Source organism: Adiantum capillus-veneris, chromosome 11, assembly GCF_014529385.1.
Source record: "Adiantum capillus-veneris isolate H3 chromosome 11, ASM1452938v2, whole genome shotgun sequence".
NCBI lineage: Eukaryota > Viridiplantae > Streptophyta > Polypodiopsida > Polypodiales > Pteridaceae > Adiantum > Adiantum capillus-veneris.
The window spans coordinates 88333152-88348999 of record NC_140941.1 but is presented as its reverse complement, the minus strand read 5'-3'; positions in this window follow the sequence as shown (position 1 = coordinate 88348999).

The window sequence follows — 15848 nt, the reverse complement described above, 5'->3', positions numbered from 1 at the left end:
GCAATATAATAAACCAACGTACGATTCTCCCTGTGTTGCAAGGTTTATTTACCAGATACAAAAGAGCTTGATGATCTGTGAAGAACACAAATTTATTTGCGAGCAAATAATGCCAAAATTTCTTTACAGCATAAATCATTCCTAACCCTTCTTGCTCGGTGGTTGTGTAGTTCTTTTCTGCACTGTTTAACTGCCGGCTTTGTTCCGTCTCCAGGTTGAGCCAGAATACTTCCAATGGCATATACTGAAGTATCAATGTGCACATGGAATATCTTTTCCCAATCTGATGCTTTTAGTACAGGTGCTGATATAAGGTTTTCCTTCAGATTTTGGAATGAAGTTTCACACTCCTCGATCCACTCGAAATTGACTAGCAAACGATACAGAGGTTGTGCGATAACCGCATACATGTATATGAATCTCCGATAATATCTGTAGTGTCCCATGCAGGATTGCACTTGTTTCGCATTAGTAGGCCTGGGTAGGTCTACAATGACTTTGACTTTGTCTAGGTCTGTGGTTATGCCATTTCTTGAGACAATGTGTCCTAAGATGCGGCCTTGCTTAACCATGAATACACACTTTTCCGGGTTAAGACAGATTCGATACGTCCTACATTTTTCAAAGACCTTTTGCAAATGGTCGATATGCTTCTCTCGCAGAAGAGAGTGTACACAAAGATCATCCATGTAAATTTCTAAGAATATTCTTAGGTATTCCTTGAATGCGTGAGTCATTAACCTTTGGAAAGTGGCTGGGCCATTAGTTAAGCCAAATGGCATAACTCGATACGCATAAATCCCCCATTCTGTGGCAAACGCTGTTTTGTGTCGATCCTCCCTTGCTATTGCTAGTTGGTTGTATCCTCAAAACCCATCCAGAAAGGAATAAGCTCATTTCCCGGCCATTCGCTCAAGTACATGTTCTGTGATTGGTAAGGGAGAATTATCCCTTATGGTGGCTGCATTTACCTTTTTCAGGTTTACACACACTTGTAGTTTTCCATTCTTTTTGGGAACTACCACAATGGGTGACACCCAATCTGTATGTTCAATCTCAAAGATGAATTCAGCTTCCATTAGTTTATCAATCTCTTCTTTAATTCGTTTAGCAAATGTGTCATTATATGTATAAGGACATTGTTTTCTAGGTTTTGCATCTGATTTCAAAGGAATTGTATGTTGGCATATCGATGGATCAACTCCTTTGAGGTCTTTATAGGACCAAACAAATACATCTTTATACTTCTTGAGAAGTTGTGTTAGCTGTTCTTCCTCTTCAGGCTCTAAATCATTAGCTATGTAGACCGGCTGAGGCTTTTCACCTGGTTCTGCGAGGTCTATCCTTTTTGCATTTTCAGGCCCATCGTAAGATTCTTGGTTGGTTCTTTCCCTGACTGGTGGTGTCATGATGATTTTTCTGTCCTGGATAGTAAATTTCCGATAGTGTGATGGTACATTCATGTTCCCCTTTCCTGACTCTCCTTTACCATCACTATCTTCTTCAGTAGTCCATATCTCTCTCAAAGAGCGTTTCAGTTCTTGGTATTTCTGTTTACGCTCCAGTTTGGTCCACTCTTGGTCTTTTGTTGTTTCTTTTTTTGATTTTTTTTTTATTTTTGTGATTTTGTTTCGGTGTTAGCTTTTCGTACCTGTTTTATTTCCTCTCGCGTTCTTTCTTTTCGATCTTTTGAGAATCCTCCTGATATTTGATTTTTAACACAATCTTCTGCTTTTACAAGCATCAAATAGTGAGTTTTACCTTTTATCTTGGGCATCAGGTCTCTCTCGCTTTGTTTCTTGCTCGTTTCCTCCTATAGCGTCCCTGACGTCTAGGGTGTTGATTAGCAAAATCATAAAACTTGATATTCTCGGTTTCATTTCTACGCTCGCTTGAGGTGTCTGAACACTCATTTTTTGCTTCATTATTTACTTCCAAATGTTCAGAGGAGTTGTAAAACTCTTCTTGTTTTGGTGGTTCTACCGTCTCTTTTTCTGGTATAACGCTTATCCTGTAATAGTGTAATACATCATAGCCATCCTTATCACAAAATTTTGTTGTTGGACTGTCGGTAATGGCACAGACATCCAATGTTGCTAGTATGTGTTCCCATTCGAGAGGTTCCAAGGCATCTTCAGGGAAAGGTTTCGGAATATACTCTTTGTCCTCAATTGCTCTTTCTAAGATGCATTCCTCTCTTCTTAAGCTTCCACAATGTGAAGCTCCACACATCCATAACTCTTTTGGCTGCCCTAACCATGTTGGAAGTTCTGATCTGGCTTATTGTATAGCTGAATCAAACTCTTCCACAGGTGTTTGGTTCACATCTTTATAACTATGGTCTTTCAGGTGTATTTTAGTTGTTGTCTCGCCATGTCTGAGGTATATGTGGTCATAACCCCAATCTTGGACCATATTCAATTTTCGCATGAATGGTCGTCCCAAGATGATCTCATAATTGTTCTTTTTGTCGAAATCGACTATTGCAAATGTATGCTCATACTCGATTCCGCACGAAGTGATAATCACTTTTTCTAAGAGTCCTAGAGGTTTCTCCATGAACCCATCTGCCAATTGTAGTTTCATTCTGGTAGCCCTCAAAGCTGGTTTTCCCCATTTTTTAAAGATTTCCTTGGTGGCGATAGCAACTCCCACTCCATTGTCAAGAATCTCTTTGGAAACTACTCCTTGGAATTCTACTGGTAGCGTGGTGTTTCCATCTTCCCCTTCGCAGTGTTCTCCCACCTTGTTCAATGGTACTGGCCTAGTGTTTAGTTGAGCCCTGTCCAACTCTCTGATCCCTTCCTGTAGCTTCAAGGTGGGGTCTTTTACTCCAAATTTTTATAGGCATTTACCTATTGTGGTCCACATGTTTGGCCTTAACCTTAGGAGTTCTGCTAATGTGATTGTGCATGCCACCGGAGTGGACAACAACTCAATCAATCCTTGTGAATCCATCACCTTGTTAGAAGAATGTCTTTGAGATGGGATTGCTCTCACTTCCGATTTGGCTTCGTACTCTCCTAAGTAAGAGGGTAAAGTTCTCAGCGAGTCTGGTTGGCTGTGCCCCGAACTAATTGATCCTTGGTCTCCCCCTTGTGAATGTATCTCAAAGTTCATTTGCGACCTTGCCTCAAATTCTTCAATAGGAGGTAGGATCACATTCTTTTCTTTTCTCGTGCTATTAATGTGGTTACTCATCCTATCAGCCTCATTGGACTCCCGGATTTGCTTCCACAAATCGTCTAGACCGTTATAGTCCTTACCCATTTCTGCCAATATTTTAGGCTGGAACTTGTCACTTGTCCCATCTGTGGTATTTGGTACTATGATAGGCTCTCCTCTGGACTCATAGGCATTAGTGAGTCTTTCCTTCATTTCTACCTGTTTCTCAAAAGTTGGTTGGATAGGGGTTGGAGCCGGGGCCTCATGCCAATTTGCAGGTTCACCGAGCGGGTCTTCCATCAATGATTGAGCTGTTTCGATCATCTCTTTACACATATCCAACCTCTGTTTTTCTATTTCTGCATATGGATAAGTCATCCACCTTTGCTCTTGGGTTTGGTTTTTTTAAAGTCTAGCTTCATAAGCTTTTAGAAGTGCATCCAACTGCTCATTTACCTTGTCAGCCAGTACAGATCCTCCTAATCCTGCACTTTTGGGCTGTACTATTTCCTTGGGTGCTATGGTTGTTGTGGTGTGTGAGCTTAAGCTCGCTAGCTCCTCTAACCGCTCCAATCTATCTTTTGTATATTTCAACTCCTCGGATAGAGCTGTTTGCTCTCGTTCATTCCTGGCTTTCCTACGCGCCTTTCTAGCTTTCCAAGTGCTTCTCTGATTTGTCGTTTCTGAACTTTGGGCGTCGGTTTTTGGTTCTTCAACTATGGGTTCGTTCGTCCTTCTTTGAGCTTGGGCTCGTGTGACTGCCTGGATGGGTATGATTGTTTCATTTTCCGATCCTCCATTGGAAGGTACTGTTTCTAGCATGTTCAAGGTGGTTTTTGTTCCTTTGCTGGGGTTTTTAGGACAATCAGGAATCAAATGAGTAATTCCACATTCTGGGCAATACGCATTGACTCTAATGATTTCATCATGAGGACAGCCAATGGTCTCCACCACACTTGTAGCAGGGTCCCTTGGGTTGTTGAGGTGCTCCTTGAGCTCCTCTTTGTTGGTAAGCATGTCTCTGTCCGCCCATGCCTCCATTGGCTATGAACATCAATGTTCGTTCATCTAAGCTATATCTTTCTTCTCCTGCTGCCTGTGCAGCAGTTGGTGGTCCTGTATTTTCTATCATGCTCCATGGTTCAGGTGTCGAGGGTTCTTCCAGTGGATAATAGATAGGGTTTGCTGCATATCCATTGGGATCTTCATAATATGCATGCATAGGCACCAAAGCCTTATCCACTGATTGAGTTACTGTTGGTGTGTATCTTATACCAACTGGTCGTAATCTTGGTAGGGGTGGTTGTTGCCCCAACACCGGTTGTGGTCTTTCTACACCTACAAGTCCTGGTAGGTTGCTTGCTTGATATCTAGGCATCAGTGGAACTTGAGGGGAAGCTACCGGAGTATGGAGAGAGTAAGGTCTCTCTCTCACATATCCCTTGTTATAATAACATTCCTCAGTCCCATGGTTTGTCCATTATTGTTCAATAGCACACCACTTGGGCTGTTTAGCCTGGGGTTTGGCGTACAAGTTGATCTTTTTTGGCACTTCATCTACAAGCTGCTCCTGGTTTACAGCTACTTCTCCTTTCAGTGTTGTCTTGGAAGACTTGCTTTCACTTTGTTGTGAAGACGAATCGTCATCAAGGTCCTTGAACTCCCCCTCTTTGTAGACCGCACAATTGTCCACTAGGTAAAGAGCTTCTGTTGACCGCTGGGTCAACAACACAACATAACTCAAGTTTCGTACCAAAGTCTTATCTTTTGCGAGTTATAAAATGCTGCAGATTATGGCTATAAATGTCATTTGTAATGAGTAGTTATTCTAGTTTCAGAAGCCGGGGTGCAATGGCACTTCCAGATTGTAAATACAAAGCCATTTGACCCTTTCAACCCCATTTTTGGTTAAACCTAAGGTAGCCTTAGTATATAAGGTACCTAGGTCATTTTGTAAAAAGACTTTTAATCATAATCAAAACTTAGCGCTGCCGTCTACTATGTGTGAGAGAGAAAGAGAGTGAGCGTGAGCTTCATCCTCTTGCTACGCCCAGCTCGCTCAACACATTGGAGATCCGACTGCACCATTGCGGTAGGCTTGAGGAGAGCTACGCGACAACGCCAAGCATTCCACGCGAGACGAAGCGCACACGCCGACGCATCTACGAGCTATTTGTGGCCGTAAGTGTATCAAACGATGTCTGTTTTCTGCGTGCTAGTAGTCTATAGAATCGTGGAGACATAAGCTACGCATAGGTACTCATGAATTTCCGTTTTGGGCACTTTAGAAATTCGGCTCTGTCATCCTACGCGTTTTCCGCAGATGGGTTTAGAGTGAGGGTTTAGAGTGTAGAAGCTTAGGGACAGGTGTATCCTAGTGAGGGGATGGTGTTCCTTAAGTTTCCTACGAATTTGGCATGATTAGGTGAGTTGTCTTTCGTATGTGTGTATGTGGCTAGGTGGTGTAGTTGAGGGCAACAAGGTTCTTGATTGTGGTTTAGTTGGCCTTCCAGAGTGTTGTATGTGTAGGATGGTCTCAGCCTGACAAGCTTAAGAGATTTCCTCCGTGTGCCTATCGTGTCATCTGTGTCCTTGATTGACATTATGTTGATCTAGGTAGTGTTTGCATGCACTTCATGGGTGTGTGAGTAGCTTCCCGTCCAACATTGGCGCCGCTGCCGGGGACACAAGGACCTAAGTAGGTTTCCTACTCACACTTGTGTGATGGTTGATTGATTTAGTTTCGGCTAAAGAAAGCATTTTTCTTAAGTGGATCCGGAAGAGGATATTCCGTGATCAAGTGGATAGCCAGGAAGCGTGTGTCTTGCCGAGGGTCTGCGACTAGATAGGTTTAGTTAGGATTTGTGGATTAGAGTAGTTGTTGGTGGTCGAGTGATTTGTGAGGTGATAAAAGCGTTTACTAGTCCGTGTGTGGCCCGTGAAGCGTTTTTCTACTCATAGATGCAAAACCCCATATGATTTGTAGGAGTAGCTTTAGGTAAGTGATCCAATTCTGATCTAGAGCTATTCAGCATTGAATTATTTGCTAAAGTGCATGATTGCATTTGAAATCACGGAAAAGTGTACTTTTGAGGGTAAAAATGCATTAAACAAGCTTTTGTGGATATTTTTGTATGACTGACTGATGCTGTGCATATAAAAGAGCATTTGCAAGGGTTCTGTGAAGAAAGCCTACAATTCTGTAAACATAGACATCCTACGCGTAGGATGTCTCAAGGGGGTTCTGGAGACCAAATTTGAAAATTCTGACTGCACCAGTGGGTTCAGAGGGTAGGTTTTACCCTAGTAACATATTGACTTGGGTGTTTTCCCCTAATTTTGTTGACCAAAAGCCAAAAGGCGGAGTCAGAAAACGTAAAATTTTAGAAAAGGCTTAAATTGAGTGATTTTTGCATGTTTTTGCAATTGTGAAGCATGCTTGCACTTGCTGAGAGCATAAGGAAGCATCAGGGACACTTCAGTCTGAAAAAATCAGTAGTAGACATCCTACGCGTAGGATGTCTACAGGGTGATCTGGGCACTTTTTTGAAAATCCCAGGTTACCAGTGTGTTTAGAAGGTAGGTTTTACCCTATTTTCACCTGGAAAGTGGAAATTTGACCAAATTTTGACTGATCAAAGCCAAAAGACGAGAAGTGCAAGACATCCTACCCAAATTGTGCCCAAGGCATAATTTTTGAGACCAAACCAGAGGGTAACTTCAAAGGCATGTTCTTAATGTTGTATTGAGTGCATGTGATAAATTTCATCTCATTTGGGTCAGTGAAAAAGAGATTGAACAGACTGTAGCACTTTTGACTGAAAAAGGCAAGAACAACTAAAAATTGGGACTTTTGAAATCCAAACCAAAATCTAAGCATACCACTGGGTTACTGACATCAAGGGGAAGATGTGGGACAAGTCTGGGGTCAAACAGGCCAAAAAGACATCCTACGCGTAGGATGTCTTCTGTGTGATTTTGGACTCTAAATGAAATTCTGAGCATACCGCATTGATCAGCACCTTAAGGAGAGTCTGCGGTTCAAATTTGGGGAAATTCTGAGAAAAAAGACATCCTACGCGTAGGATGTCTAATGCATAATTCTGAAACCAAAATTCTACTGTGACCATACCATGCCAGCATATAGCCTTAGATAAGCCTCCTAGGCAAATTTGGTCCAATTTGGAGTTGATTTGACTTAGGAGTTCATCAGAATAGACATCAGGCTTTTGGAACAGATTCTTGATCATTTGACCAACCTATAAGTGTCAGAATCAAAAAGTAAAAATAGCTGTGAGTTTAGCACATCAAGGGGAAGCTACAGTGCAAGTTTGAGCTGAAACAGAGCAAAAAGACATCCTACGCGTAGGATGTCTCCAGCTTGATTTAGGACTCCAAACCAATTTATGAGCACACCACTGTGATCAGCACATCAAGGAGAAGCTGGGGTGAAAATTTCAAGTCATTCTGAGCAAAAAGACATCCTACGCGTAGGATGTCTCAAGGCCATTTTTAAATCCAAATGAAATTATGAGCATACCATTGTGTTGCTGGACTTAAGGGGAGTCTCTGGACCAAATTTCGTTAAATTCTGAGCATATAGACATACTACGCGTAGGATGTCTCTAGGCCAGTTTTAAGGTCCAATTGTAATTTTGACCAGACATAAGTGTTCACAGTGTCACAGAGATCCCAAATCTTTTTTCAAAATTGAATTTGGACTCATTTTGACGAGTCTAAATTGCATTTCACTGTTTTGGCCATAACTTTCACAAACAGTATCGGATTGGAAAAGTTTTTATATAAAAACTTAGCCTCAGAGTGGCTCTACAGATCTTAGGGCAAAACTAGTTCAACTTTGAAAAAAACATCGTTTGAGGCCTCAAAATTCATCCGGAAGTCAGGGGTGTCTAAAAGCGACAATTTGCGAGAATTGTGACGAAATGGTTGCGGTTTTGGACATATTTTCGACTTTTCCCTAACCAAAGTACTTGAACACAGTGGACTAAGTCTACTTGAACCAAACAAAAGCTCTTAAGCCCAGAAATCATGTCTACCCCAGAGTCAAACACAGCTTACACAAGCTTGGAGATCCTGACGATAGAGGAATATCCTCCCACAATGGATCTTCCAAACTTGCAATTGATAAAGACCCATCTTGTTGAGAGAGTTTGGATGATTGGTCATGAGAGTGAAGGACTATATAGATACATTGACGACAATGAGGTCAATCTTTATAGGTGCTCAGATCCATACCCAGAAGAGATAACGAATTACAAGCTCTTATATGTCTACACATACATAGTCGATTGTCAATGGAGATCTATAGTTGTCGACAAGTATGGACGAGAATACAGAGTTGTAGAAAGCACAAATCCACAGACTGTACTAGAAAGAGGTGGATATTTGGTCAATAAGGACCACAAATGCCTCCACCAAACACGAGAATTCCTATAGGAATTCCAAGAAGAGGGCCACCAGGATTCCCTTCAAGAGCGATAACGAGAGAAGGATTGGGAGAGTCTCTGGTTAGACTTGTAGACAATCGACAAGTTAGACCATCCCAAGTCCAGAAATGGGTAAACAGAAAATACTCCGGAGATGAAGATCCGAGAGATCACGTAGCGGCTTTTAGAAGAGTGATAAGAGCAGAGGAAGTTTCAGATTTTGTGACACAGTTTGCAGGATTTGGATTGACTCTAGAAGATGATGTAGCTACTTGGTTCGACTCAGTGGAAAAATGGGATTTTGAGACCCTAGATGAGATGTTTGAGGAGTTTATTGAAGAATTCTTGCCAAAAGGCATTGCTCACAACACGGTCTCGCAAATCCATAGATTCAAACAGAAAGAGGATGAATTAGTACGCAAAGCATCATTACGGCTCAAGAGATATGTTAAGCTCTGTCCGAGAGCGGAATTACCTACGCAAGCACGACTGATGCTGATCTTTATCCAGGGAATGAGACATGCGGGCCTTCAGAAGGATCTGCATATGATAAGGAGGATGACGCTAAACGAGTTGATCAAAGAAGCTCTTTATCTAGTGGATAACTGTGAGGCATACAAAGAAAATGACTTAAAGAGTCAAGGAGATGACACATCCTCTCAGCACAGTGTTTCACAGATAAGTGATTCCATTGCCAAGCCAATGACACCTAGTGATCAAGAAAAGCTTATTGACGACTTGGTCAAGAGGTTGATTTCTCTTGTAAGGTATGATTCGGGAGAGCCGAAGTGGTGTGAAATTGAGAGAAAATGGACGAACCATACAGGGGAAAAGTGCTATTATAGCATGGAAAATGCTAGGGAGAGGTATGTACAACCTGTTCCAGAAGCACCTACTCCACGATACATTATGGGGAATGCGCCAAGACCAATAGGAGTTTTAAGGTCACAGCTTATCTTAGGACAACAACCTCCGCTGCCAGGTGCTAGAATGTAGGTAGACATGAGATACATGCCAATTATGGAAGCATCAAATAAACCAACGCCAGTACCAGCTACAATGTGGTATAGCAACCAAAGTGGGTACTACCCTTTGGAGAAACAAAATGTGAGAAAAACACATGGAGTGGTGAGGCCGGTACAACCTCCACCTCCTGGGTTTCAGTCAAAAGAAAGAAGGTATGAAATGGACAAAAGGACATTGCGATTCATTGCAAATAACGGCTTATCTAGGTCAAAGCTTGCTTATAGCCAAGAGGAAATGCTAAAAGAACCTCCTCAACCAGAGACAGATTGTCACAAAAGTCGTGACAACCAATTGGTCAAACAATGTCCTAATACGGAGATCACTGATGTAAATTCCTATTGTGTTGAGTGTGGCATCACTCACTTGATCCCCGATTGCCCGAAAAACCCAAACCAAATTAGGAAAATCACGACAAATGTATTAGGAATTTTTTAGCTACATAGTAGCTCAGAAAATGAAAATGTCGTACCAGTTCAAGTGGTTACGAGAGCACAAGCCCAAAAGAAAGCTGATGAGAATCCAGAGACAAAGAACATGGAAAGTAACACGAGTCCAAAGACAGATGATGGACCAAAGAGAGACGCACCTAGTCAGAAAACCAAGAGCAAACTAAATAGTTGGAAAGCTAGAAAGACTAGGATGAAAGCACGCAGGGAACGAGAGAAAAAATCCCTAGCTGAGAAGCTTACCGAAGCTGAGGAGAAGATAAAACAACATGAGGAAAAGGAGGCACCTTCTATTACACAAATGGTTAAACCTCTAGAAGAACCATCCACGGATGAGAAACCGAGAAGTGCTAGTTCAGGAGGATCTGTGTTAGAAGAGAAGGTTAATGAGACATTAGATGCCCTCTTGAAAGCCTATGATACGAGGCTCAAAAACAACCAAACCCAAGAACAAAGGTGGATGACATATCCCTATGCGGAATTAGAAAAGCAAAGGTTGGAAATGTGCAGGAAAATGATTCAAACATCCCAAGCTTTACTAGAACCACCAGGTGCAAAACCTGAGGATGTGAGCTGTGTCATGCCTACAGACCAGACCTCAAAGACCCAACATTAGAACCAAGGATAGTATTGAATACCACGGATAACTCTTCCGAGGGATTTCACCAAGCTATACCTGAGGATTGTAAAGAGATAGATGGTCTTGACGAATTGTGGAAACAAGTCAGAGAGGCCAATGAAGCCGATGACCTAAGAAGACGAGTAGACAAGATTGGTGATGAACGAGGAGTGTTTCTACCACCAATAGAGGAATTTGAGACTGGATCTCAAATGAATCTAGACGTGCAATCGTGTTGGGGCGACAAAGGATCTGTACAATCTATGGATAGTCAACCCCACGCTAAGAACACTACCGTCCTAATTGGGAGAGTACGAGACCAAGTCAAATGTGGTTGCAGTCCCATCATAGAGATTGTCTCCCAACAAAGCCATCGATTCAAAGGGGCTAGTAGATATTCTATCTACCCCAGTCACCTGTACAATAATGTTCGCCAAGTTGCTCAGAATAAGACCAAACATGTGGGCTAATGTGGGTAAATGTCTAGAGAAATTTGGTGTAAAAACCCCAATGACTCAGATCGAGGAAGGCATCAAAGAGCTTGAAATGCCTCAACTAAATACTAGGCCAGTGCCATTAAACAAGGTAGGCGAGTATTACGAGGGAGAAGATGGAAACACCACCCTTCCTGTGGAATTCAATGGTGTAAAAACCATGGCAATCCTTGACAGTGGAGCTGGTGTGGCCATTTCAACCATAGAGGTTTGGAACAAATGCGGAAAACCTGCCTTGAGATCCACACGAATGACCCTGCATCTTGTAGACGGACACAAGGAAAAGCCCATAGGACTGCTAGAAAAAGTACTTGTTACTTCTTGTGGCATTGAATATGAACACACTTTTGCTATTGTTGACCTTGGCTAGAAGAACAATTATGAAATCATTCTGGGAAGACCATTCATGCGACAATTGAAAATGGTCCAAGATTGGGGTTATGACCATATATACCTGAGACATATGGAAACCATAACAAAGATAAACTTGAGGGACCATAGCTATAGGGATGTGACGAGAACACCGGTTGAGGAGTTTGATTCCGCCACAGTAGCAGGATCAGAACTTCCAGCTTGGTTAGGTAAGCCTAAAGAACTGTGGATGTGTGGAGCTTCACAATGTGGTAGCTTGAAACGTGAGGAATGTATCCTAGAGCGAGTTATAGAGGATATGGACTATATCCCAAAACCATTTCCTGAAGAAGACTTAGAGCCTTTTGGATGGGAACACATCTTGGCTACTCTGAACGTGTGCGCCGTGGAGGCTGCTCCCACAACAAAGTTTTGTGATGAAAATGGCTATGATGTTGTTCCTTATTTTGCGGTGAGTGTAATCCAGGAAAACGAAGAGATCCAGACATCAACAAGCTCTCGAAATAAGGAGGAAAGAAAGAAATGTGGAGAATCAAAATATGAAGAAGACGACGAGTTCTATGACTCTGTAGAACACTTCGAGCTTCAAGAAGATCAACGACTCGGGAATCAATGTCATCGCTACACGAATAAAGTGCATCAAAAGTGGATTCCAAAGTCCTCGATGAAGACACAACCACCACAAGCATCCTCATACAGGGCTCCTAATAAGGATGCAAAGACTCAGCTAGGAGAAATACGACTAGAGCAACGAGCTAACAATGCTCTAATCAATGGGCTAGAAAAGTCCTCCAAGAAACTACCACCCACGAGCAAACAGACAGTAACTTTCCACTACCAGCCAAAAAATCAAGGGAAAGTACAAGAAGTCAACCTTGTTGAGGATAGTAGCGATAGTGATGAATCTTACGACATCCCCTATCATCAACTCAGGCCATCACTATCACCAACCCCTTCAGCAACAACCATGACAGGTCAAAAGAACAGGACAACAAGTCAAAGCCAAAAAGCTCAACAAATCTGGATACCAAAAAGCTAGATTGGCCAAAAAGAGATATGGATCAAGAAGAAAAAGATCTTTAATGACAAATCACAAGATCCAACACCAAAACAAAAACAAGGAAAGCGTGCACTAACGGGTAAGAATATCACAAAGTCGCAAGCTTTCACAACTCAGGTTTGGGTTCCAAAGAAGTTGATTCAAGCACAAAAAAGTCAGGAATTCATTTGGATTCCAAAACAACCACATTATCAACTTTCAAAGCCTAAATCCTATCCCCAACCACGCGTACAAGGTCTGAAGCAAAGAACACTGTCGACTCACACAACAAAAAGGTGGATCCCAAAGAAGTCTCTTCAAACACAAACGAAGAACGGGCAAGTATGGGTTCCCAAACGAGCGTCAGCAACAAAACAGCCATTAATCGCAAAGAAATGGGTCCCAAAGAAGAACAACAAAACTGCTGTCAGTGCATCTCCGCTTGAATTCTTACAATTCTTCCTACGATTACAGTACAGTTAGAAGAGAGCAAGTCACTTCAAGCAAGCAACGATACAGGAGCTTCAAAGTCCATTACATTGCTTAGAATAGGAAGCCTCGCCAACAAATGCCAATAAGCAAATTGCTTATACCCACATCTTGCACAACATAAATCTTTTCCATGCATTGAATGTGTATGCATAATAGGGCTACATTACAAGGCCTGCATAGGCACAAATTTTAATTGCCCAAGCACAACACATAGCCTTTGCGATACCCTGTCGTAAAGGATGACTCCAAATAGGAAGGGGGGAGGCATTCTGAATACGGACCTAACATTATGACTATTAGAGGGTAATGTTTTGTGAGATGCATTGAATTTTTGCGTTTTATTGTGATGATTTTTTGACGAAATTGAGAGTATATGCCCTCATAGTAGTGTTATAGAGGAGTATGGGGACAAAATACATATATGAGCCCCTAGGGACATGTGTATAGTGTACATAGCATTTAGATTTCCATTTGTTTGGCAAATGGTATGGAGTCTACATTGATCTCCTTTTGTGAGATCCATTGCACCAACTTCGCAAGTTTGTAGATTGTGTTATGGACGTCAAGAGTAAAACATCCCTCAATGGCCACCAGTAAAATAAACTGCAAAACACGTGCAGCAATGATATTAAAGTTCACACACAAATTTGTTACACAATTCTTACTATGATATATTCCACTATGAACATACCTGACATATTTTATGCCAGTTGTGTGACTTCAAATCGATAAGCTTTCCTTCTTTAGTAAAACACGTTCGGAGCGAGTGCATTACGCCAGTGGGGGTCCGCACAGATGGAATGGTCTCTTTTACTTTGCATTCTTGGGATCCATTGAAAATCCATGGCGCTTTAGGGAGTTTTATCTATCCATCGGATGCTGTCTACGACCAATATTTCTCCATACGATCCAAATTTCTAAGGTCAACCCTGGCTCCCAAAGTATCTTTCTTGCCAGTCAGATGGTCCCATAGCAGATTACCCACATTCTTGAATATGTACATTGGATCGAGCAAGTGATTGATCATGAGTCGGGGCCAATATGGTAACTCGTACAATAGAGAGAGTCTCTTCATCCACTCTAACCATGCTTGTCCACACATCCTCGGTGGCTCTCTTCCCAAAAAGCCATCGCGTAACACATGATTCTCTGGAAGATACGTTTGATGACCTTCGTAGATTTGCTTCTTCAATGAGGGCGCTTGACGTGCATTCAGTTTAGGTCCACATGTGACACATGCTTAATATCCGCTTGTTTGAAGCCCTGCATGTATACGCATGATAATAGATAAGCTTGAGAAAAACAAAAATTTACAGTGTTTGAGTTTAAGTATAAGTCACCTGAGCATTCTGTTAGTCTGGGATAGTCATGCATGGTCCACATTAGAATGCCTCTGATCAAAGCATTCCGTCGACCTGTGTGTCGGCTCATATCCACCACTTCTATGCCAATCCACAATTGTTGTAGCTCTTTCAATAGTGGAGGAAGATACACATCCATATTCTTCACTTTATACCGCCCCGATACAATCAAGCTTAGCCATAGGTGCCCCTTCTTCGTAGTCAACCACGGGGGAATGTTGTAGTTGACGATGACAACGGGCCATACACTGTAAGATGATTGATCTTTGACCAAATGGATTTACGCCATCCATAGCTAGGCCTAGGTGTAAATTTTGAGCTTCCCTGGAAAAATCTGACCATGTTTCATCTATATGTTTCTAGGGTGTGCAATCTGCAGGAATCCGTAGCACACCATTCAAAGATTTATTCTCCTCATGCCATGATGCTAGGGTGGCCATGGACTTACATTCGAAGAAATGCTTGATGCGAGGAAGCAGAGGAAAATGTCGCAAAACCTTTTGCGGAATTTTTGTTCCGTGGAGGTCTACTCGATATCTCTCGGAATCACATTTCGGACACTTCTCCATGTCTATGTATTCCCCTTTGAAAAGAATGCAGTCATTAGGACAAGTGTGGATCAAATTGTAATCCATCCACAAGTTTCACAAAATCTTTCTTGCTTCCTCTCTGGAATCTGGCATCACATTATCAGCTGGCAGTATGTGCTCTTTGAGCAATCTACATAGCGAAAAAAATACAGTACAATTGTGTAAAAAATCTATCAGATCATTATACATCTAGAGTTTTTTAGTAAAGTAAACACATTGTAATAGATCACCTGAAAAGCACTGTGACGCTAGTGTCACTCCATCCAAATTTTGTCTGCATGTTGAGAAGAACGAGGAGCGCCTTCAATCTAAACACACGTTCTTCATCATACAATGGCGTATCGGCTTCACTTTTCATATCATCATCATAGATAAGACTTTGTGAATCCATGATCGTCTCGATCATTTCATCGATCTTGGGCTCAAACATTGCCTTGTTGGGAATGTGGTCTGCATGATCATCCCCCAAGTTGTCAGAGGCTACATCTTGTGGCCTCACATATGCTGCTTGACCAAAGCGCCTGCGAACACGTCTATTGGGTTGCAAGATTGCTGTCTGTTGGCCAGAATCAGAGTCTGACGAGTTATAATTGGCAACAACTTGATCAATAATAGATGGATCAAACTCGCCAAATTCACGAACGTGCTGCAAAGAAACACATCTTGTCCGTTGCACAACATGTTTGCATTGATTACAAGGACCTAAGATCCTCATTGAGAGATAGGTGTTTTGGTTGGACGGACCCACATCCTCGTCACTACTCATAATGAGTGTAAAAACCTTATACTTGGACAAA